Below are 22,768 nucleotides of genomic sequence, written 5' to 3' on the forward strand. Positions count from 1 at the left end.
TATTGAGAACTCTAATTGGCTTCATATGACTACAATAAGCTTTTGAATTTGTACCATTATTTTAATGTAACAAACACCACACACACACACACACACACACTCAAATTAGTGATTATATTGTAATGATATTATTAATTTATAAATAAAGGAATTAATTAAAATGAAGTAGGCCAAGACAAGACACTGCCAGATAAGAAAACAGAATAAAAAATAAATGAGATGGAGTGAAACTAAAGTTATAAAGAAAAGTTTTTAAGTAAATGAATTCAGTAGTAAACTGTTAGTTTCACTTATAAACAATATTCAGGTTAGCCTTAGGCTTCAAATGATCACAACTATGTAAATGCAGGCCTTGCTTTTTATATTCCTAGTAGTAAAATTTTTCTATGAATTTTCAGAAAAACTTCATAGAATTGTTTATAAATTCTGCCCAGTCGCTTCATGTAATTGTATTATCCTATAATGAGGGCTTGTTGAAATATATTTTAAATTTGCATTCATGCATTTAGTTTATTTATTTATTATTGATTTTTATTGAGATATAATTAACATATAACATTATAGTTTCAGATGTACATAAGCCTATATAATAAAGAGGTCCTATGCAAATTGATCATCACTCCAACACACAAATGGCCGCCCCCATGTGGACACAAGATGGCCGGCAGGGGAGGGCAGTTGTGGGGGACAAGCCCTGCAGGGGAGGGAAGTTGGGGGAAACCAGACCTGCAGGGGAGGGAAGTTGGGGGGGACCAGACCTGCAGGGGAGGGCAGTTGGGGGAAACCAGGCTTGCAGGGGAGGGCAGTTAGGGGCAACCAGGCTGGCAAGGGAGGGCAGTTAGGGGTGACTGGGTCAGCAGGGGAGGGCTGTTAGGGGTGACTAGGCTGGCAGGGAAGGGCAGTTAGGCATCGATCAGGCTGGCAGGGGAGTGGTTAGGGGGTGATCAGGCTGGCAGCTGGAAGCGGTTAGGGGCAATTAGGCAGGCAGGCAGGCAAGCAAGCGGTTGGGAGCCAGCAGTCCTGATTGTGAGAGGGATGTCTGGCTGCCCATTTAGGCCCAATCCCACTGGGCAGCCGGACATCCCTCTAGGGGTCCCAGATTGGAGAGGGTGCAGGCCTGGCTGAGGAACACACCGCCCTCTCCCCCTCCCCCCATGCATGAATTTCATGCACCAGGACTCTAGTAACTTAATATTTGTATATCTTGTGAAATGATCACCACAATGAGTCTAGTTAACATCTAACACCATACATAGTTACACAATTTTGTTTTCTTATGATGAGAATCATGTGTTTATTTTAGAACTGAAGGACCAATGCACAGGATCAAGAGGAAAACGAGAGGGTATCCTTTCCAGCTTTCAATAGACCAAACAGCTGACAAACAAATGGGAAAAAGAAGAATTTACCACAGAGTCACACATTCCTTCCAGCTGTGAAGTCACATAAGATGTAGCTTCTTCTAATTATAGTTGCATTTGTCCCTTCATAATCAAGTCTTCAACTTCTACGCACAACACAGGAGAACAAGTTTGTTCATGAGGCCATAGTGGAATTCACTGACATTAACAGAAGAAGATATGAACCAAGTCCAAAGAAAAGTACAAAAAAGAAGTAGAAATTACACATGAAGAACTGGAATATGGTTGGAATCCAATGAGAACTGGCTCAAAATTTTTACCCATCCATATACAATGATTTTTGCAGATGTTAGTTAATGGTTTCACTTCTGCATCTTTCACAAGTCCTGGAATTCATCAGATCTGGAAGCAAACATTTCAGCAGTTTCCAGAGAATTGCTGGCCTCCCATTTCCAGGAAGTTATGGAAGTCTCAGGAGGAATCCTGCCCTTGTAATAGTTACGGTCCACTATGCAAATTCTGAAGAGTTGTATTAGGGTTGACAGCAGTTATTAATTATTTGTCGCCCACCAAGTACTGGATGCTATTAAGCACTTTACATATGTCATGCCATGTATGTCTTACAATGACCTTTTTAAAAAGATGTAACTATCCCCATTTCAAATGAGAACTCTTAAGCTCAGTTAACTTATTTCAAGGTCACATGACCAGTAAGTGGCAGAGCTAGGGCTGAAATCCAGGTCTTAAAGACCATATTCTTTACTCTGAGAAGATCAGACATATAAAATTACCAAATGTTTTAAAATTAACCTTTAGTTGATTGAGAGGTAAGCAGATATCTGGAAAAAAACTCCTCGTTATCATTATTGTGACCAATGATTGGCATCATTTTAAATTAAGTGATTCATAGTACCATATTAAGATCTATGGGCAAGAACAACATAGAAACCATGTCTATCAACTGCTTCAAATCCTCACTCAGAAGTTATAAGAAGACAAATTTGGACGGGAAAAGGCACAGTGAAGATTCTCAGCAAAGATGCAGAGTTCTCTGTAGACTTTCATGTGGGTTGAAATCTTTTGCCCTATTTGTGAAGACACTTTTGTTTTAAAGTGATTTTTCCCCCTGCTTTTAGTTCATCATCACCAACATCATCATCATCTGCTGAATAGTCCCTTAGAGTAGACAAAATGCTTTAATATATATTATTCTACTTAATCCTCATAAGATCCCCATAAAAATTACTATTATATTTTTAGAGATGAAGAAACCAAAACTCAGAGATTAAAAATTTTTACAGCTGGCAAACAATATGCAACTCAAACTCACATTTTTTGACTGTTATTCAACCATTTGGTCCTATAATTGACATGCACTATCATGTCATTTGTCCCAAATGACAAAATCTTGGGACTGACTTTATTCACACTAAAGTGTGTTTCGAATTATCTAAAACTTCCTTTGAACACCTTAGTAGAAGAGTATATAACCAGATCAATGCCAGTAACACCTAAAAATCTAAGTAGAATAGAAATGGTTTTAATAGACGTTTATTGCTTGGGTTCAACATACTATTCTAATCTATTTGCACAATCCTAAAGTGGCAGACTGTTGACAATATTCTACTCTTAAGTTTTTCTTTATATATTTTTCATCAATACAGTTTTCCCAATTCTTCACCTTTGGTAATAAACGAAGAAAATATGTTCTTTTAGGCCCAGAAGCAAAGACTATAAAGGTTATGGGCAAAAAATTACATTGTCAGAGTGATCCAAACCTTACATAGGCCCAGTAAACATTTTCAGTTTCTGGGCCCATGTAGGCTTTTTTCAAAGAAAGTCAAACCCTGTTTATAACTCAAAAGGCTTCCTTTACTCTGATAATAACTTGGTGTCAGACTCATAAAACATAGAGCTGTCAAGTGTTAACATTTTGTGGAGAGGGGTCAAATTAGCATTTCCTCCTGAGAATTTTCCCTAGCTTTTCCTGTTACTGTCTCTGGCATTCAAAGAAAGGCAGGTCTGTTTGTTATTCCTCAGGCCTGGATGAGAAAAACTCAGCTCTGTTGCTCTCAAAAGATGGTAACATTTCTCAATGACAAAAGGAAAGGGAGATGAAAATTACCAACTTGGGCAAGATTTAATTTTTCCAGTCTGTGTTGGCCTATTACATACTTTACAACAAATCTTAGAAGGTTGTAAAACACCATTAGTAGAATTTATCAATTTCAGTTTCCATGAAATTCTATTTATAGTTATAGGATTTCATCGTTTTGATTCAAACATTTATTGAGCATTGACTCTGTAAAAGTCTCTGTGGGAGGTAAAAAGATGACATTCAATCATGTTCCTCTGGTAAAGTCTTCTCTACATGTACCTCAAGACCATGTGAGGTGATCAACCTATGTGTTTCAATGGTAGCCAATATTTACCTTGATTATAGCAGTCATTCCAAAAATATTCACTGAAGGTCTTCTAAGTACAGGTAACATGGTAGGTCTTGAGCTCTGAGCAAGGTAAGAGCTGAAATTTAAACAGAAAAGACATAAATTAAAATGATAATGGCCAACTCTACTGAACAAAAGGGGAAGGTATAAACTCAGGGAAAGATAGGAATTAGGAGTCCAAGTGGTAGGAAATTGTGGACAATCTCTTCTACCCTAAAATTGAATATCTCTAGGCCTTTGCATTTTGACTCAAGATTTAAAGACCTTCAAGGGAGAATCCAATTGGCTCAGCTTGAGTCATGGGCCTACCACCTGACTAGAGGCACTTGGATAGATGATCTTGGCGCACATCAATGAAATGAGAATGTGTCACCAAATCAAGAGGAACAAATGCAGATAACCATAGCCCAACAAATATACACTGTGCATGACAACACTACACAAAAATCTTTTATGTTGTAGAGGAGGAAAAATAACTTTACGTCTACCCTTCTAAGTTCTTCTGGCTGGTCTAATAATCAAATTGGCATGAGACAGATTAACAGGAGAAAAGAACCAATTTTTTTACATATGTACATATGAGAGTGCCCTAAGAATATGGATTCCAAAGACAATATGGGCAGTTGAGGTTTAAATGTTGTTCTGGACTAAGGAGAGGAGGGCAGAGGTGGGGCATTTCAAAGAGAAAGTAAAGGTAGGTGAGAAAGAGCAAACTTCTGTAAACAAATTCTTGATGGTACATCCAGAAACAATGACACACAGAGGGAAGTCTTAACAGACTTTGCAGGTTCCTCTCTGTCTGCCACACTCAGTTCACTTATGATACTACTAGCTCCCTTTCTTTAAGCAGGTTTTTCTCTTTAAATTCGTTTAGGCAGGTAAAGCGGGAGGTTCAAAGGTTCTTGAGTCTTTTGTTTTCTTAAAAAATAACCTGCTTAAAGTAATCAATATCTCTGGAACTTAAAAGGGAAATCTTACGTTGAATTTTCTCTAGAAGGAGTAACTCCTTCTGCTACCCAGTTCCTTTTATTTATCCCTGGCCTTCATTCAGGAAGAATCTGGAAATAAATGCTCACAATCCATTGCTGATATGTTGTAATAAATAAGGTAAACTAAGAATGGGTGAGCCACAGAATTCTTAAGCAAAAAAACACTTTGGCTCTGTGGTGATCTAAGGGTTCATTTGTTTTTATCTGTGCACCTGTGCTGAATTATGGATTTTTTCTAAGGAAATACTTTTCCTTATAATCCAGAAAAGTGAAGTCCTTGCCTTAGAGTTGTCATTCTTGTAGGCACAATGATAGCCACATTACTTAACAGCTTTAAGCCTCAATTTTCCCACTTATAAAACAGGAACTGGACCCATCTAAACTAAATGCTCTCTTCTGGACTAAGTACGTATGGCATTCAGATATATGGGTCCTTGCTTTTCCTTCAAAAGCCTTAACTTTTGGTCAGTTTAGCCCAAGGAAAAAAAAAATGAAAATAAGTCAATATAAACTCTGGTGTTACCTTCTTTTCCTTTCACTCTCTATTTTTGTTTTTTCCCCCCTTCTTGTTTCTATATGCCCATTTCCACATTTCCCTTCTTCCCCTTCGTGGGCTAAATAGTGTGAAAAGTGAACTGACAAATTTTTTCACTTGAGAATGTAAACATTGTATCCCTAGTCCCACTTTTATGCAAGTCACTCAAATTTCATTGTAAATGCAGCCATATTTTCCAGGGTCCGTAATGGTGATTTGGGTTTCTTTCTTTCTTTTTTTAAAATATATTTTTATTGATTTCAGAGAAGAAGGGAGAGGGAGAGAGAGATAGAAACATCACTGATGAGATAGAACCATTGATCAGCTGCCTCCTGCACGCCCCCTACTGGGGATTGAGCCTGCAATCCAGGCATGTGCCCTTGACCGGAATCAAACAGGGAACCCTTCAGTCTGCAGGCCAACGCTCTATCTACTGAGCCAAACCAGCTAGGGCGATTTGGATTTCAATTAAGAGAAAATGGACTCCTCAGTATAGGCTGGTGAATCTGATGATCTCAAGATTTGGATAGCTTGCCTCTCTCAGCTCTGAGGATTCAGCCATTAATTCCTCAGCGAGAAGGGATATTCCAGAACTGTTCACATCATGAAACACAAACCACATCTGATTAGGTGATGCACCATAAATTCTTGACTCCAGAGGCAAATCAAGATTTCAGACAGTATTTTAGTTATCATTTTATGACTCTTAGAAATTTTTCCTTTTTTTGTAAATTCATATGTAAGTGATTTTTTAAAATTCCTAAGTGGATTCTGGTTGTCCCTAGACATTTTCTATTCCTTATCTTTCTGTCTTGAGAAAGAATGGCAAATTCCTGCTCCTCTATCCTGAAAATACCCCTCAGGTCTTTATTTCTCACTTACTCTCCTATCACTGAGTAGCTGATTAGGTTTATACATTTAATACCATGAGCCTGACATCTACAGTAATACCACTTTCCAAGGGAGCTCTGGGAATCTCTGGTGATCAATAGAATTTTCCCAAATTGGTATTTTATAATATTTACGATACCTGATAACAAATTTTGATTGAATGGTATCTCTAGCTTCACTTAGTGAATTTTTAAAAAAATTGCCTGCTTAAATACACTGGCTCCCAATATCTGTACTAAATTGCCTTTGTTAGTAGCATAAGATTCTAACACATTTAGAAGGACCAAAAGCAATGCCATCATTAAAAAGTTCTCATGACCATCAATATTGTTCAGCCAGGCTTGGGAGAGGTATAAATGATAGTTACTGAGAAACTACGATTTTAAAAAAAGCTTCTTATATGGAAATGATTTCAAACTTTAAAAAGTAGAAAAACACTAAAATATTAAAAGGAAAGTGTATCCTTTTACCCAGATTCACCTATGGTTACCATTTTACCTCATTTAACTTATCATTTGTCATTTGTTCCCTCATTGAGTACCTATTCTTTTGCCATGGTCTTTACCTGCTTGCTATTTCTAATCCTCACCCTAACTTTATGCAATATTATTCATATTTTAGATACTGGAGAGCTAAGGCTTTTAGATATAAAGAGATAAAATGGTCATCTGTTATTTTTTGCCTCTTCTTCTCCTTGTATGTATATCCTAATTTTCCTTTGGAGAACTCTTTCTCTCCACCCATGTGGTTCAGATGGTTGGGCCCCCTCTGCTCTAGGGGTGGGTCCCTATTCCAGGCTTAGCATAGAGGGCAGTGGACCTCTGCCACAGAGTTCGGTTCAAGGATGGGAATATGACCCAACTCAGGCAAATTAAAACCAATGAGCATTAGCTTCAGAGCATTTTTCTGGAATAATTGGGAAAGCAATTCTCTTTCCCCGGTTAGGTTGTAGAATGTAACTTCGGAGTTGTTAGAGATCTTTTTTCCAAAGAGAGATGTTGTGAAATGGAGAATAAAGCCAACGGAGGCGAAAAGAGGACTGGCAGAAGGAGCCTTAGATTCCCAGAGTCAATATTTACCAGATAATGACTCAGTCATGTGAGCCAACAATTTCCTTTTTTGCTCAGACCAGGTTGATTTGGCATTCTGTCACTGTTACTATAAACATTCTGACTAATCAAGGAGTTATGCCCTTCTCCAAGTTTGCAAGACTAGTAAGTGTCAGGAGCTGGGATTTGAACTAAGTTTCATCTTACTTAGGTCAGACCCCTCTTTCAAGTAGAGAATATGCCCTTTTGTCCCTGAGAGGTGGAGAATAAGGAGGAGAGAATTGCATACACTCGACTTTTTAGAAAATCATATTTCAGTAAATCAGTTAGTTTTTTAACATGTCTGGCACTTATATCCTGGCAGAATACCACACTCAGTAATGTAGCAAGTGAAGAAGGAAGTAGAAATCATGGTTATAAATTAATGGAGAATAAAAGACATAAAAGTAATAAAAAGTAAAACAGGCCAGATGACAGATTGAGAAGTTTGATCATTTTGAAATGGATGAAAAATTTTGGTCTCAAAGAACAAGCAAAAGACCACATCATACCTGAAAATCATTATCCATTTCTGGTGTTTCCAACATTGTCCACAGGGTGACTGGACTCTCAGATCCTTTAGGCACATAACGCCAGAGTCATCTTCAGTTCTTTCTTGCCTCCGTCAGAAAGTCCATAAAAAAGTCCTGATGATTCTGTTTCTAGAACATTGTTGGTCTTTTATATTTCCACAAGCCTGGGGATTTTCAGATTAAGCCAAGACTCCTGTAATATAATTTGCTAAATTTCTTCTTTCAGGCAATGGAGACTTTGTCACTTAAGAGTGTACCAAACTGCCCTGACCGGTTTGGCTCAGTGGATAGAGCATCGGCCTGCAGACTGAAGGGCCCGAGGTTCAATTCTGATCAAGGGCAGGTACCTTGGCTGTGGGCACATCCCCAGTGGGGGTGGTTGGGTAGGGGAGGGGGAGTGGGGGGGGTGCAGGAGGTGGCTGGTTGATGTTTCTCACTCATCGATGTTTCTAACTCTATCGCTCTCCCTTCCACTCTGTAAAAAAAAATCAATAAAATATTAAAAAAAGAGTGTACCAAACTAGTAGTTTTTAAACTATGACCACCTATCCAGGAATAATAGAATTGATTTAGTAAGTCATTACCAGTATTTTTTTAAAAAAATGGAATAGAATAGAATAGTTACAAGAGTAGGTATTGTAATACACGATTTTCTTTTAGATAGCTATAGATAGGAGTTCTAATATAAATGTAGATATTAAAGTTGATGTGATGTGAATGGTGTGCACATGTGTATACTGAGTTGTCATTTAAAATATATTTCTTACAGTGGTTTATGAACAGAAAAGTATGAAAGCCAATGAACTAGACAGAATAGTAATCAGTAATCAATCAAAGAGAATAAATTAGCCAACTATGTAAATCATGCAAACATTTGCTACAAGGAATCACCATTATGAAATACAAACTTGCTTTTGCATTATCCTTGCTGGGAAAATTGTAGTGGATGCAAATTTTCGTAAGTTCTAACCACACAGATGGTATATCCGGTGAAATAATCCTTGTCACTGCTCTCTGAACATTGCTCCTCTTTTACTCACTTCCTCCAAGTGACAACACTACCTCCATTCAAAATCTTGTTCAGAACATACCTCCTCCACAAATCTGTGAGGAACTTGGCCTTGGAGAAAGTTAGCTAATACCACATTACAGTAAAATATTTTAAATTTATACTAGAAGAGTACATGCTTATTATGTAAAATTTAGAAAATTCAGAGAATAAAGAGGTGTAAGAAAAGAGAAAAAAAGGAAACCATTCATATTGATCCAGCAGTATCCATTAGTAACATTTGGTAGGTAGAAATCATTGCTAGGTGGCCACAGATAAATTTTCATTTCAAGATATTGAAAAGGAATGATAATTCCCCCCAAATTTTCCCTGTAAAAGCTTAAATAAACTATAACTAGTGTGGACACAAATCTTTTGTAGTTAAACAATAATTATTACTCCTGAGTTTTAAATATAAAAAGAACAGGAATTTAACCAAGATTACCCGTGATTAAAAGACATTTATGAGAATTGATGTGACTTACTAGTTTCATTAATAGTCTGTGCCAATTTTGTTTTGATTCAGAAAAGCTGATCAGAATGTCATAAAAATCTGATATACACAGTGGGTGAGCCTGATGAGAAAGGATTGAAAAACTGTGGAAACAAAACATGAGGGAAACATTAGACTGAATCCTTTAGAGGATTCCTGGATAAATCTGTAGCTCTAGTTTAAGTTTCTGTAGTCTTCCTCTCTCCATCTCTGACAATCATCTTTCTAAATAAATTAATGATAAAACTAGCAAAAATAAGAATGCTGCTGAAATCCTGATATATTTTCATTATTCTACTTGAACATCATGAGGAATAAATCTGAGGTTATGAATATGAAATTTCATGGCCTGGTTATGGTCTCATCTCCGTGCCTTGTCCCCACATTTCTGAGCCAGATTTGGAGTTCCCATTAATGTCAAATGGAGTTTTTGCCCTGAGGCAGGGAACTGATGGGTTTTAGGAACAGAATGAGGATTTGCTCCGCTGGGAAAGAGTAAAGGAAAAAAGAAGTTAGCTTTTGTTAAAGAAAGCAAAAAAGTCTGTCTAGAAGTTGGAGTAAAAAAAAACTTTTAAAGATATCTTTGTTACTTGATGTAGAAACCGAGGCAATGTTTGAAGTCAGCAGTTTTTATTCAGTTGCCTTTCAGAAACAGTAGTATCTGTGAACAGTCGGGTCCTGTGGTCTTTATGGTCTTTTCTGAAAGTCTTTTCTTATCAAGGGTGATGAAAACTTGTAATAGGAATTTAACAAAACACCCAGTGTTCAAGAAATTAGGATTCCGGCCTGGGCTTTCATAAGGGGGAAAAAGGAAAAAATGTTACTGCATATGTCAACAAATATAACCCTTAGAGAACTGGAAAATGACCAAAGAACCGGAAAGAAAATCACTTTATATTCCTCTAGGGAAGTTCTGTAGTAGATAAGGCAAAGCCAATTTTTGGTTGATTTTCTACCAAAACTAACAAAAGCCAAAAAAGACAAAAAAATCTTAGCCATCTTAGCCATAAAGGTTATTGCTCCCCTTGTTTTCTGTGGACTTGGAATGAGATGCATTGCATTTTATCTCAGGGAGGTCAATTGCCCTGGAAATCCCTGCTTGGCCAGCCTCTTCCATGGAAAGGGTGGAAGCAGCATCTGTTTAGCTGAACCATTTGAAATTGCTGGTAACAGGTAGTAGGCACCTTAGGTATGTCATTGTTTTGATCCCTCCAACTCTGTGTTGAGGTAGACACGACTATTCACAGGAAGCTGGTGAGAAAGGAGGTCAGAGGGGTCATAAAATTTGCCTAAAGTAGGGTCACTTGACTTGTCTATGTTGGAGTTGGTGTTCAAATGAGGTTTAACTCTGAAACCAGTGATGAGTTACGTTATCAGAAAACAAAGTTAGAAAGACATTTCTGAAATGTTTCTTGCAGGTCTAAAACTAACAGTGCTTCACTAAGTGTGTTAAGGTAGAAAGGGGATCTACTGTCTTTGGAAGCAAAATTGGGGGTCGGGGGGATGGCAGAAAGCTAAAAGTAGATCAAGATTAATTATTCCAATGAAGGACAGAGTCAGTTGTGTACAACAAGCCATGTCTCTGGGACAAAATAAAAGCAATAATTTTTATTCTTCATTAAGAATAAAGATATTCTTAATGAAGAATAGAAAGATGTAGTACATAAATGCAATGATACTTCAGAGTACAAAAGGAAATTTAGAAACTCAAGAGAATGCAGACTGTAGGTTTTTAAAATTTCAGAACCCTTTATTATAAACAGTGCTAAAACCTTTAACAGTGTCTACCAAATCATACACAAGTTATGATTCTAGAACGTTATTTTTGTTGGCTATATAAAATGAATGCATGAAATGAATATTCTGAGTTCACTGATCAATGTGCAGATGTACCCAATGTGCAGGTTATGCTTTTAGCAACTTCAAATGCCTGTTTGCTCTCTAAAGAACTAGAGGACTTCATTCAGTCAGTTGGTTTATCATGAGTGGTTGCTTCACTCTGAGATTTAGATAAATACACTGTAGAAAGACTTCATAAAAGGGTTTTAGGCTTGAGCTATAGGAGCTGAGCAGGTCTATTGAGGATAGGGCATTGTGGACATCACTCATTCATAGAGTTACCAGGCTGACTCAATGACATGTAACACACATACAAGATCAGTCTTAGTACTACTCTAAGCAAAAAGATGTATGTTGAATCCATACTATAGTGCCTGACATGGGTTAGTTGCTCAATACATGTTAGTTGTCTGATTTCTCAAGTTCCCACAGGTGGGAAAAAAAACACTGTTTTTTTTAATAAAGTAATCTATAATAATAAAAGCATAAAATGCTAATTAGACCGGACATCCTTCCCAACTACCTTCTGGAGGAAGCCTGGACTGCAAGGGAAGCCCAGGTTCTGGATGCCAGAAGGAAGCCGGTGCCGGCAGCTGGGGGAAGGAAGGCCTACTCTTGCACGAATTTCGTGCATCGGGCCTCTGGTAGTAATAATAAATTAAGTAGAAAGTAACAGTGATAATAAAGAGTAATAACTCAAATGTTAGGTAGAAAGTGATAATAATCATAAATAGTAATAACTCAAATTTGTTAAGAACACTTGACGGTCTTAAATTATTGCACTTGGTAAATGCCAAAAAATATTTTTTTTGCTGTTTTGTTTTTTTTTAATATTTTCTATCAAGGCTATGAAGACTGCCTCTCATCTCTTAAAGCCAAATTTAAGTGTAACCCATAATTCATTTCCCAGCTTCTTTCCCCATTGGCAAAAACAAAAAGTTGTGACATCTATATTTCTGCAAGATTCTGCCTTATTTCAATGAGTGAGGTCTGAGGTCACATTCAGTGTCTTCAACATGACAATATTTTGATAAATGCATATTAAGTTAAATGCTGTGAATCCAAATTGTAGTGACACCGTGACTACCACTTTTACCTTATCTTTGTCCAGGAGTCCAGGGAATGATGGCTTTCATCTGCTCGGCTAATTTCAGCCGGGAGCAGCACAGACTGCATTGAGGACAAGCAAAATAACCTGGAAAGAGCCAGTCCCAGAAACTCAGGCTGCACCAAGCTCTGTGGGATCTCAGGGAGAAGTTCCAAAGATTTCTAGGAAAATAAGATTATTTTCATTAAAACAGTTCAAAGTAGTCTGTATCCCTTTCCTACACTCGAGGATTTTCTTCCTGAATATATATATATATAAAAGCCTGAACGACCGAATGACCGGTCGACCAGTCACTATGACGTGTACTGACCACCACGGGGCAGGCACTCAATGCAGGAGCTGCCCACTGGTGGTCAGTGCGCTCCCACAGTGGGAGCACTGCTCAGCTGACCGTTGGGCGCCAGACACTGAGCTCATGGCTGGCGAGCCCAGCTGTGAGCCTCTCCTGCCTCTGCAGCAGTGCTACCAATTGGTAGCTGCAGGAGTAGCAGGGCCAGGATGAGCGGGAGCTGCGCGGCCCCTGGCCCAGGCTCAGGCTCCTCCTTGGCTGCCTGCTGCTTTGCACACTACTACATCCCTTGGGGGATGTCAGATTGCTGGTTTCGGCCCGTTTTCCACAGGCCAGGGGATAGGGCTGAAACCGGCAATCCAATATCCCCTGAGGGGTACCGGATTGTGAGAGGGTGCAAGCCAGACTGAGGGACCCCACTGGTGCATGAATCCATGCACCAGGCCTCTAGTAATATCATAATTAGAGAAAAATAGAAACTTGCATATTACAGAAAAACTCAGAAATAGAAGGTAACAGCAAGCTGTAATGCAATTCCACGAGTGGAAGATTAGAGAGGAATTTGCCAATCATATAGCTTGAAGACCTCCTACAAATGAATTCTAAGTTTCTGGTACTTCTTTTTTACCTTCAGTTTGTCAAATGTACTCATCCTGTGAAAACAATAACATAACCTACCCTTGCCAGTGTGGCTCAGTGGTTGAGCACTGACCTATGAACCAGGAGGTCATGGTTCGATTCCCGGTCAGGGCACATGCCTGGGTTGCTGGATTGATCCCCAGTGCGGGGCGTGCAAGAGGCAGCCAATCAATGATCTCTCATCATTGATGCTTCTCTTTCTCTCTCCCTCTCTGAAATTAATAAAAAACAAACAAACAACAAAAAAACCCACACACAAAACCTAAAATAATAACAATGGCAGGAATTTAAAATCTCATTATCAAGCTGGTAGGTCATAGATTGGAGGATAGGATAAAGCATTCCACATAAGTACCATCCTGAAGTAGGTATAGTCTTAGATACAAGTCAATAATACATAGATCAAGTAACTTAGAACGTTTTCATACAGTACATTTACCTATTGGTTTTAAGGGCAGCCCAAGGACATACATCTAAAGGAACTTGTTGAGGTTACACAATGATGGCTATGAATACAACCCCCTTCCCCAAATATGTAAATAGCCTCTGGAAAAAGAAAAGGCAACCATATGATGCTGCTTAAAACCTACTGAGATGTTATGTATATAGTAGGCATTTAATGCTTTTGAGCAAAGTTAGATGTGGGTGTTGATTATGCTTATATGCAAACCTCTTATAAGCAAAGTTATATGATTTTGAGTTTTGCTCAGTAGAGAATATATATACTTTTTCCAGATCAAAATATTTATTTCCATTTACTATATGGTCATTAATAATCCCACTACATTTAATGTTTATTTATTTATATTTTTGTTATTCCTCACCCAAAGATATTTTTCCATTGTTTTTTAGGGAGAATGGAAGAGAGAGGGAAACACAGAGGGAAACATCGATCGGTTGCCTCCTGCATGAGCCCTGACCAGGGCCCGGGCTGGGGAGGAGCCTGCAACCAAGGTACGTGCCCTTGACCAGAATGGAATCAGGGATCTTTGGTCTGTAGATGGATGCTCTATCCACTGAGCCGAACCGGCTAGGACCCCACTACATTTTAAACATATACATTGATTTACTAGGTGCAATATAAATAATGAGTTCCTTACTCTTATTTCCTTAAGGGATTCAAAATCTGAAATGCAATACTATTCTCTCTGCTCACCAAAAGAATAACTACATGCCCTCACTGGTTTGGCTCAGTGGAGAGAGCATCGGCCCACAGCCTGAAGGGTCTAGAGTTCTTTGATTCCGGTCAAGGGCACATACCTCGGTTGTGGGCTTGATTCCCACCCCAGTTGGGGCACGTGTGGGAGGCAACCAATTGATGTGTCTCTTTCACATTGTTTTTCTCTCTGTGTCTCTCATCCTCCCTTCCACTCTCTGTAAAAATCAGTGGGAAAATATCCTCGAGCAAGGATTAACAAACAAGCAAACAAGCAAACAAACAAACAAACAAACTCAAAAACCTTATAAAATAGTGTTAGTTATATAGGTTATAAACTTGGCCATGTATTATTGATTTTACAGAGTTAATCTTAAAGAACATAAAGCTAGCTTACAGTGTCCTAAAACATAAAGTTATTTGAGGAAATATTTTTGATGCCTTGAGTACAAATTGGCCCGAATTTTGAAATTCACAGAGCCCAGTTTAAAAGTGACAAATAGTGATGTGGCTGATTTTACTGTCACTCTAAAGGGAAAAAGAATTTTAGTAGCATTGTTCAGTGGAAATCATTGATTGAAATGGAAAAGGGTTGTGAGAGAGATTATAGTAGCTAGGGGTCAGTTGCATTTTCTCTCAGACTGAAAGAAAGAAAAATAGGCCCGAAACCTTTATGTTCAGCATTGGAAAAAGTCGCTAAACAGAAGAGAAATCCCAGGTTTTCCTATGTTATTAAATCAGTCTCTGTGAAAACACTGACATTTAGTTTGTGCTCAGCTGGATGTTGGGAAGTTTTCAACTCTCTAGATCCATTTGAGTCATGTTAAAAATACTTTGGTATGTGTGCTTGGTCAACTGCAGGTGTTTGGCTGTGAAAGTTGGGAAAGCACAAACATGCAGCTTGAACATTGTGGTGACATGAATTGGGTTACAATGACTTGAATGGAAGCTTAGAGCAAACACCATTTATTACCAATTGATTTATTTCCTTTTCGGAAGTGTTTCTGTGCGGCCAAACATCTGGGTGAAAAACAAAAAGCCTTAGAGAATCCTTTGCAAAAATTGTTTTCTTCATCCAGCCAATCATTCATTTATTCAACAAGTATTTATTGGGTGTTTATTATAGAAAAGGTCTTACTACCAAATGACTTAGAAGGGAGAAAGTTAGACACATATACTAATATTATTATAGAGTGTCACAAGAGAGGTGTAAAGAAGCTATTACACCTGAGCAGATTACTTAGACATAGCTGGGAGTGGCATTGATTTACTTGTCATTTCTGGACAAGATGGTACTGAACTGAGCTTTAAATGGAATGTTTTGTTCTAACTGGAGTTTAGCCTATGCCAGGGTTCTCAACCTGTGGATCACGACCATCGGAAAACACATATAGCATATCAGATATTTACATTATGATTCATAACAGTAGCAAAATTACAGTTATGAAGTAGCAACAAAAATAATTTTATGGTTGGGGGGTCACCACAACATGAGGAACTGTATTAAAGGGTCGCAGCATTAGGAAGGTTGAGAACCACTGGTCTATGCAATGGAGACACTTTGGGCTGCAAAAGGCAAACAAACAACAACAACACAGCTAAAACTTGAATTAGGAGACTGGGGAGGGCAAAGTCCCTTAGAGTATGATAATTCTCATTCAAACCACATGACCAGATAAAGTAGGAGCATTTTATGTAAGACTGGGAAGGGGAGTGTTGTGCTCACTCCAGTCCGTGAGAAGAGATTGGCTTCTAACGCCACTGTCCATTAAGCAATAGCCTAAGATGTAGGGCTGTAAAGGCAGATGTGATTGTAAATGTCAGATGAGAAATGTAACAGTACACAGAAGAAAAAAAGTGGGAAGTAGAAAGGGATTGCAGTAGTAAAGACATGAGGAGATGAGAAGGGCTTGGATTATGATGGTGAAAATGAAGTTAGAGGAGCGGGTGTGTATTCTAGCTCTGCCAGTTCCAGAATCAGTGCAATTTGACATCCAATTTGAATGTGAATATTGATCATTTTTATGGTGCCATAAACCAAAGTTTGAGTGGCTAAGAAAGTTTTCAGCCTAGGAACTGGGAGTTAGACTAAAGGTTTATTTTTAGTGAATTCCTTTATCCACGTAGATCTATGAAGCTTATTTGGGGATAATCTAGAATCTTTCATACCAGAAATGATCAAGAGCTAAAGCGATCTTATTTATGCAGAATGGAACTTAAATCAGCTTTTTGATAATTCATTGTCCTCTCAGTTTAATATGTTTCTATAAAAGACAAGTATAATTTTGCAGTTGTTATCAGTGGCTTATAAATGATAAAAGAAGCTTCAGTGCTACAATGATTGTGCTTTCTCATCTACATGTCCTCAGCTTAACTTCTAAATACAAAGGCATTTTCACAAAATACAAAAGAATACAAAAAAGTGTAAACATTGGGGAGGCTTAGTTAATGACAGTATAAAAACAAGTAAGTTTCCCCAAAAATTGCACAATAAATTTTTAATGACGCCAATCTCCCTGCTTCCATCTAACAGGGGCTTTTCTGTGTCCCTGTGGACAGCATTTTAAAGGCAAGCAGCTCTTCAGGAATGAGAGAACCCAGAACATGTACAATTCTCTTCCCTTTCTCTGCAGATAAATCCTAAGACAAACCATAATTCACTTTCAAAAGAACCAATTTTGGTTAAATATTTTAATTATCTTTTTATTTCTTGATGCATTTCACCCTTAAAAATTCAGAGAATTAACTCCATGTTTAGGAAATGTTTCTCCTTTAATCAAAAACAAAGGATCTGAGAGAAATTTTAAATGTACGTAGTTTTGGTTTACCTAATTCCTTACACACATGTTGTTTTGTAAAAACTCAAAAGAACTCTTTGAGCCTTTTGAGAATAGGAAGTTCTATTTTGCCAAGTGTAAGTGCGTGTAGGTGCCAAGAGTTTCAAGTTTAACTTGAAATTAAATCACAATTCATATTTGAGGAAACTTGGCAAAAACCTGACAACATGTTATCATTGGAAAACAAATGAATGGTTGACTTGTTGGTATGTAACAAAATAATTAAAAGAACCATAAAGTAAATATAGAGGGAGGTCAGGTTTTATATGACTGACAGCTAAGCCTTCAGGAATCTCTAAAAGCATCCTTGCAAATTGGAAAAAAATTTTAAATGTAACATTGCATACACTCATAACCACAATAGCTTACATTTCTTAAGTGCCAGGTGCTTGGATAAGGGCTTTGTAAACAGTGTTATCTCACCAGCAGGAGGAAGATGCTGTTGTTAGATTATTCCTTTCGCTGATGAAAAGATTGAGAAAGAGAGATGTTAGGTAACTTCTCCCAGTTTATACAACTGGGAAGAAGTGGGTCTGGGATTGGAACCTGAGGATCCAACATCAGGACCAGGCTCTTAGCCAGTTATTGTGATGCATTCCACTAGAACATGAATGTCTACTTTTTAGGAAAGAGCACCAGATCAGTTTAACCTCTTTGATGAAACACTTTTTGGTATTCCCTCAATTCAGTGTGGAAAGTTTAGTAAATTATGGAAATTTTCTTAATTCTAACTTACTATCTTTAATATATATATATATATATATATATATATATATATATATATAATTGATTTCGGAGAGGAAGGGAGAGGGAAAGAAAGATAGAAGCACTGGGGTTCATGCTCATATCCTGGGCATGTGCCCAGACTGGGAATCGAACTGTGACCTCCTGGTCATAGGTTGATGCTCAACCACTGAGACACGCTGGCTGGGCAAACTTATTATCTTATAGCTGTGATTCTGTACCTTTTCTTGGTTCTTGACTGCTTCTGCAATTAAACAAAAATAAGGACATTCTTTGCATAAACACACACACACACACACACACACACACACACACACCCCAAAAAACTCACATGCACATACACCATTGTTTAGAGTTCCAGAAGAGCCACTGGTTCCATGGAACTTAGGAGGTTAACTCCTCATATTTTTTTTAGTTGTTTTATTGCTTAAAGTATTACAAAGAGTATTACATATGTTAACTCCTCATCTTCCCCTCCTGCTGTGGCATCACCTTCCTAGAAAATTAAATTTTGGTTAATTACCAGGCTGGGGGAGTCCCCTTACCCTGTCCTGTACTTCACCTCTTTATGAGATGTTAATTACTACATTGGTAAAACTGTAATTCATTAATCACTCTGGCTCTTCTCTAGATGTAAAGAAAACTCATCGACTTGAGAAGGTGTTCATGGTAGATGGAATTATATTTGAATTGAATTGGATAATCTCATACATCACTTGAAAAATTGACCTGAATTTCAATGATGCATTAGAAATGTCACTGTATACAGCCGAGTAATTGCAAGTTCTTGAACTCCAAATGGGATTAAATGCATGACTTGAAGAAGTTTAAATTTGCTTGTGTCAGTCAGCACTTGGTTAGTCTAGTCCTGTCTCTGTGAGTTTTAAATTCATCCTGGCCCTCCCTAGACTGTGACGCCAAATCCTAGAAGTGAAAATCTGTCTACTTGACAAGATAGTGGTGATTTTCCCCCTCCATCAAGTAGGCTAGTTCCCAAAGGTTATAGAGCTCAGAGCATAATTATTAAGCCTGACAACCAGCTATACACAAAATCACGACCTTTCTAAATTGCTACCATTTTAATGGCACTATGGTTCCTTTGTAACACCAGGGGGGTTTTCTACAAAATTGGGGTAATAATAAAAGTAATCCATAGGATTATTAACGAGGAATAAACAAGTTAATGCATATGAAGAACCTGGAACAGTGTCTGGCACTATCAAATGTTGGCGGTGGTTGTTCTTATCAGTATTGGTAGTATTTTTATGCCCTGGCTTGAGCTCAGTCTGGAATGACATGTGGCCAGTTGTCGGCCACAGTTAATGATAGCCTATGATGTATTAGCCAGTTTGAGAGGACAAATTTAAATATAGTTATTCAACAATTTTTGTGATATCCACTATGTGCCAGGCACAGTGGGATTTGCTGACCACTTCCCATGACCTACTGAGGAGCTGTGTTCAGAAAATGACTGGAAATGTCACAAAGGTGAGTCCAAAATTTAATGGAAAGGATGCCTAGAAACCTGTCCTTGGACAGTGGAAGGAATGGCATTTCCTTGTGTACCACGGCTGAAGCAAGGGTCCCCATCCCTACTGATTCCCCCACCCCCCTTGTAACTGCCAACACTCTTTGTGCTCCGCTTGAGAGAAAGTCTCTCCTCAGTATACTGCTTCATCTTATTTCTTCTCTGGGCTTCCTTGGTCAACCACAATACCTCACTTGTTGAAGTCAGTTTAATAATTTCACAGGTATGGTGAATGGTTATACTATGCTCTCCTTACCTTCTTTATCGTGGTTCTTTTCAAAGAAATTTAAAATTTTTTCAATTACAGTTGACATTCACTATTTTATTGGTTTCAGGTGTACAGCACAGTGGTTAGACATTTATATAACTTACAAAATGATCCCCTCAAAAACTCTGCTACCTACCTGACACCACACTTAGTTATTACAATATTATTGGCTATATTTCCTATGCTGTACTTTATTTATATCCTATTTATCATTGTATTTGACATATCCTGTGGGTTCTGTACGTTGATTCAGCTTAATGGATTTCTTTGGTGTTTAAGTTGTGTCGGGAATTGAGGTAAAAAGGTGAATATGGAGCTGTTTTTTGTCCTTGAGGACATTTATAGTTTTGTATGGAGGAGGCAGACCCTAAAGCAGGGCATCTCAGTATGTCAGGGTGGGTCTGAGTTCACAGGATGTGATGGCACCCATCCACATTCCAGCTTTCCTGTCATTCCCCTAATTCTCTTGACAGCGCATACCATCCATTATGTGAAACCTGCTGTTCCTCATTCACAGTCTGTAGGAGTTATACTCTGAGTGGTACCCTCTGAATTTTTTCCAGTACTGGTCATGGGTTGTATTGAATCATTTATTTACACTTTCTTGGCCAGTTTATTTTTGACATATGACATGCATTTACTGATGGAGAAAACACATGGGTTTTGTGAGTGTGGTGCAATGATATTTCCCTTTGGACATAGAAGTAAGAGAGATCTCATTTAAGTTTTACTGGCTAAGTAGTTACCTGGATGTTCTTCACTGGGTCTAAAGTAGTACATTCTGTGTCATTCCTTGTGCACAAAGACTCATGTGTACATGTACATGTTGTGAAGGATGAGGAGGATATAGTAACATCCATACCATGTAGTGTTTGAGGCAAGAAGAACAAGTGGTGCATCACTAATTTAGATCTTTTGTTACATGTTTATTGCCAGATTTCTTTGTTTGGGCTGAGTATCAGTATCTTCATTAATCCTAATGCCTGCTATAAAATAAAATTTTTGTTCCATGCATTTTTTAAAAATCAATCTGGTTCTAGATTTAGTCAATATTTGACATTGTGTGGGAATTGCTTTCACTTTATTGATTTTGCATTGCTCATCTAGTTCTAGAATAACTTTTGTTTCCTTATAGTTATTGAGCCTGCAGTTTTGGTTATTTCCACAAGACTAGGGTTATCTACTTATGACTCTGTGGGACCACAGATTAGATATGCTCATGTTTGGATACATAACAGCAATAGAATAGCACACAATCCAATTTCTTACAGTTTGCCCACGGCTGCTCTAGACCCTTCACCTCTCCCCAAAGAGTCTCTACTCCCCTTTCCTCTTTGGTATTTTGTTGATGCTGTTTCTGTGTGGAATGTCCTCTCTCTTCCCTCTTCTCTGCCTAGAAAACTCCTCATCTTTCAGGCCCATTCAGATCCCTCCTGCTTGAGATGCCTTCTCCATCTTTCCTACGTAGTATGGGCTGTTACCTGCACTGTATTCTGTACTTGCCTTGGATGTGGGAAACACCTATCACTGGTGCTTTAATAATTTATTGTGTGTTTTTTTTTTTAACCCATAAAACTTTGAGTTCCATTTGGATAGGAAACTTCAAGTCATCCAATATTTTCTTATTACCCAACACAATGCCTGTTATATGCAAGACTCTCTCAACTATAAACTAAATGAATAAACTTCACAATAATATTTTTTAAATATATTTTTATTGATTTCAGAGAGGAAGGAAGAGGGAGAGATAGCAACATCAATGATGAGAGAGAATCATTGATTGGCTACCTCCTGTATGCCCCCTACTGGGGATTGAGCCCGCAACCTGGGCTTGTGCCCTTGCCTGGAATCTAACCCGGAACTCTTCAGTCGGCAGGCCAACACTCTATCTATTGAGCCAAACCAGCTAGGGCTACAATAATGTTTAAAGAAATATCAAGAAAAGTATCATGTGGCTCTTTTATCATGTCCATTCTCAACTATATCAAGCATTGATTTGGGCTTCCTTAAGACTGAGCTTCATTTTTCTTTCATATATTGACATTCACTTGTGCAGAGCGTTAGAACTTGGTGTGTTCACAGTTTCCTGATGGTTTGATGTGTTAATATTTTAAGTACTTTGAGTTTCTAATAGCTTATCTCTCTCTAAACTAGCCCATCAGTGAGACCGTGCTGAGGCTTCTCTGTGTCCCCAGCTCTGAAATACTCCATCTGTTCAATTCTTTTTGAAACCATTGTCTGGGCAAAGGTGGCTTTTTGTTACTCTAACTTTCCATTAATCTGGGGGATGACTTTGGGCCATGTTCACCTGCCTTAGTGGTTACTACATCTTCATTTTTTTGTGACCAAAATTCATAAATAAAGATCAGGACACCTACTTTTTCTCAAATCATCCTAAAGTGTCATCATCCTCTTTTTCCAGTCAGAACAAGATCTTCCTTGCCAGTGTGATTCTCACTCCACCAACTTCTCCTTTGTGATGGAAACTTCACATATATTAAAGGGGCTTCTGTCACTATTTTTAAAGCTGGATCCTGTTGGATACCTACTTTCTGTTCACAAAGAAGCATTGCTAGTTTCTTCAGAACAGAATGGGGGGGATACCCTTCCGAACAAAAACATAGAGCAATTTTACTAGTGTACATATGTTAATAAATAACATAGTCTCCAAGGGTATTTCTTTTTGTGATAAATCAAACTCTAATTAATCCATCTTAAAAATTATTCCTTCCTGCTGGGGACGTGGATTTCTAAAGTGTGTGTGTGTGTGTGTGTGTGTGTGTGTGTGTGTAGACACTATTTAACGACAGAGCAGGTTGTAGAACAAATCATGTCAAAAATTTCTTTTAATCATAATTTATATATTCATGTCTCCTTTCTTTTGCCTATCTTGTTTCCTTATTATTTTAATGGTTTCTATCTTTACAACTAATACATAAATGTGCCTTTTGCTAGATTATCATTTTACATGGAAA

General features: G+C 38.1%; 1 long non-coding RNA gene across 2 annotated transcripts in view; it reads right to left on the minus strand.

The window, feature by feature from the left end:
* Positions 1-1,295: 1,295 nt before the first annotated feature.
* Positions 1,296-22,768, minus strand: part of LOC139002288 (uncharacterized) — a 51,267-nt gene continuing 29,794 nt past the window's right edge. Inside the window, exons 2-6 of one of the 2 annotated variants that reach the window (XR_011470137.1) lie at positions 12,321-12,493; positions 9,378-9,489; positions 7,824-8,319; positions 3,794-3,884; positions 1,296-1,507 (exon numbers count right to left, since the gene is read on the minus strand). This is a non-coding gene — a long non-coding RNA (uncharacterized lncRNA). Of the gene's footprint in view, positions 1,560-3,793; positions 3,885-7,823; positions 8,320-9,377; positions 9,490-12,320; positions 12,494-22,768 lie in introns of both variants that reach the window. The other variant, XR_011470136.1, reaches the window with a different exon arrangement.

Source organism: Myotis yumanensis, unplaced genomic scaffold (genome assembly GCF_028538775.1).
Source record: "Myotis yumanensis isolate MYYU_CA2020_CCGP unplaced genomic scaffold, mMyoYum1.0.hap1 SCAF_2, whole genome shotgun sequence".
Classification (NCBI taxonomy): Eukaryota; Metazoa; Chordata; class Mammalia; order Chiroptera; family Vespertilionidae; genus Myotis; species Myotis yumanensis.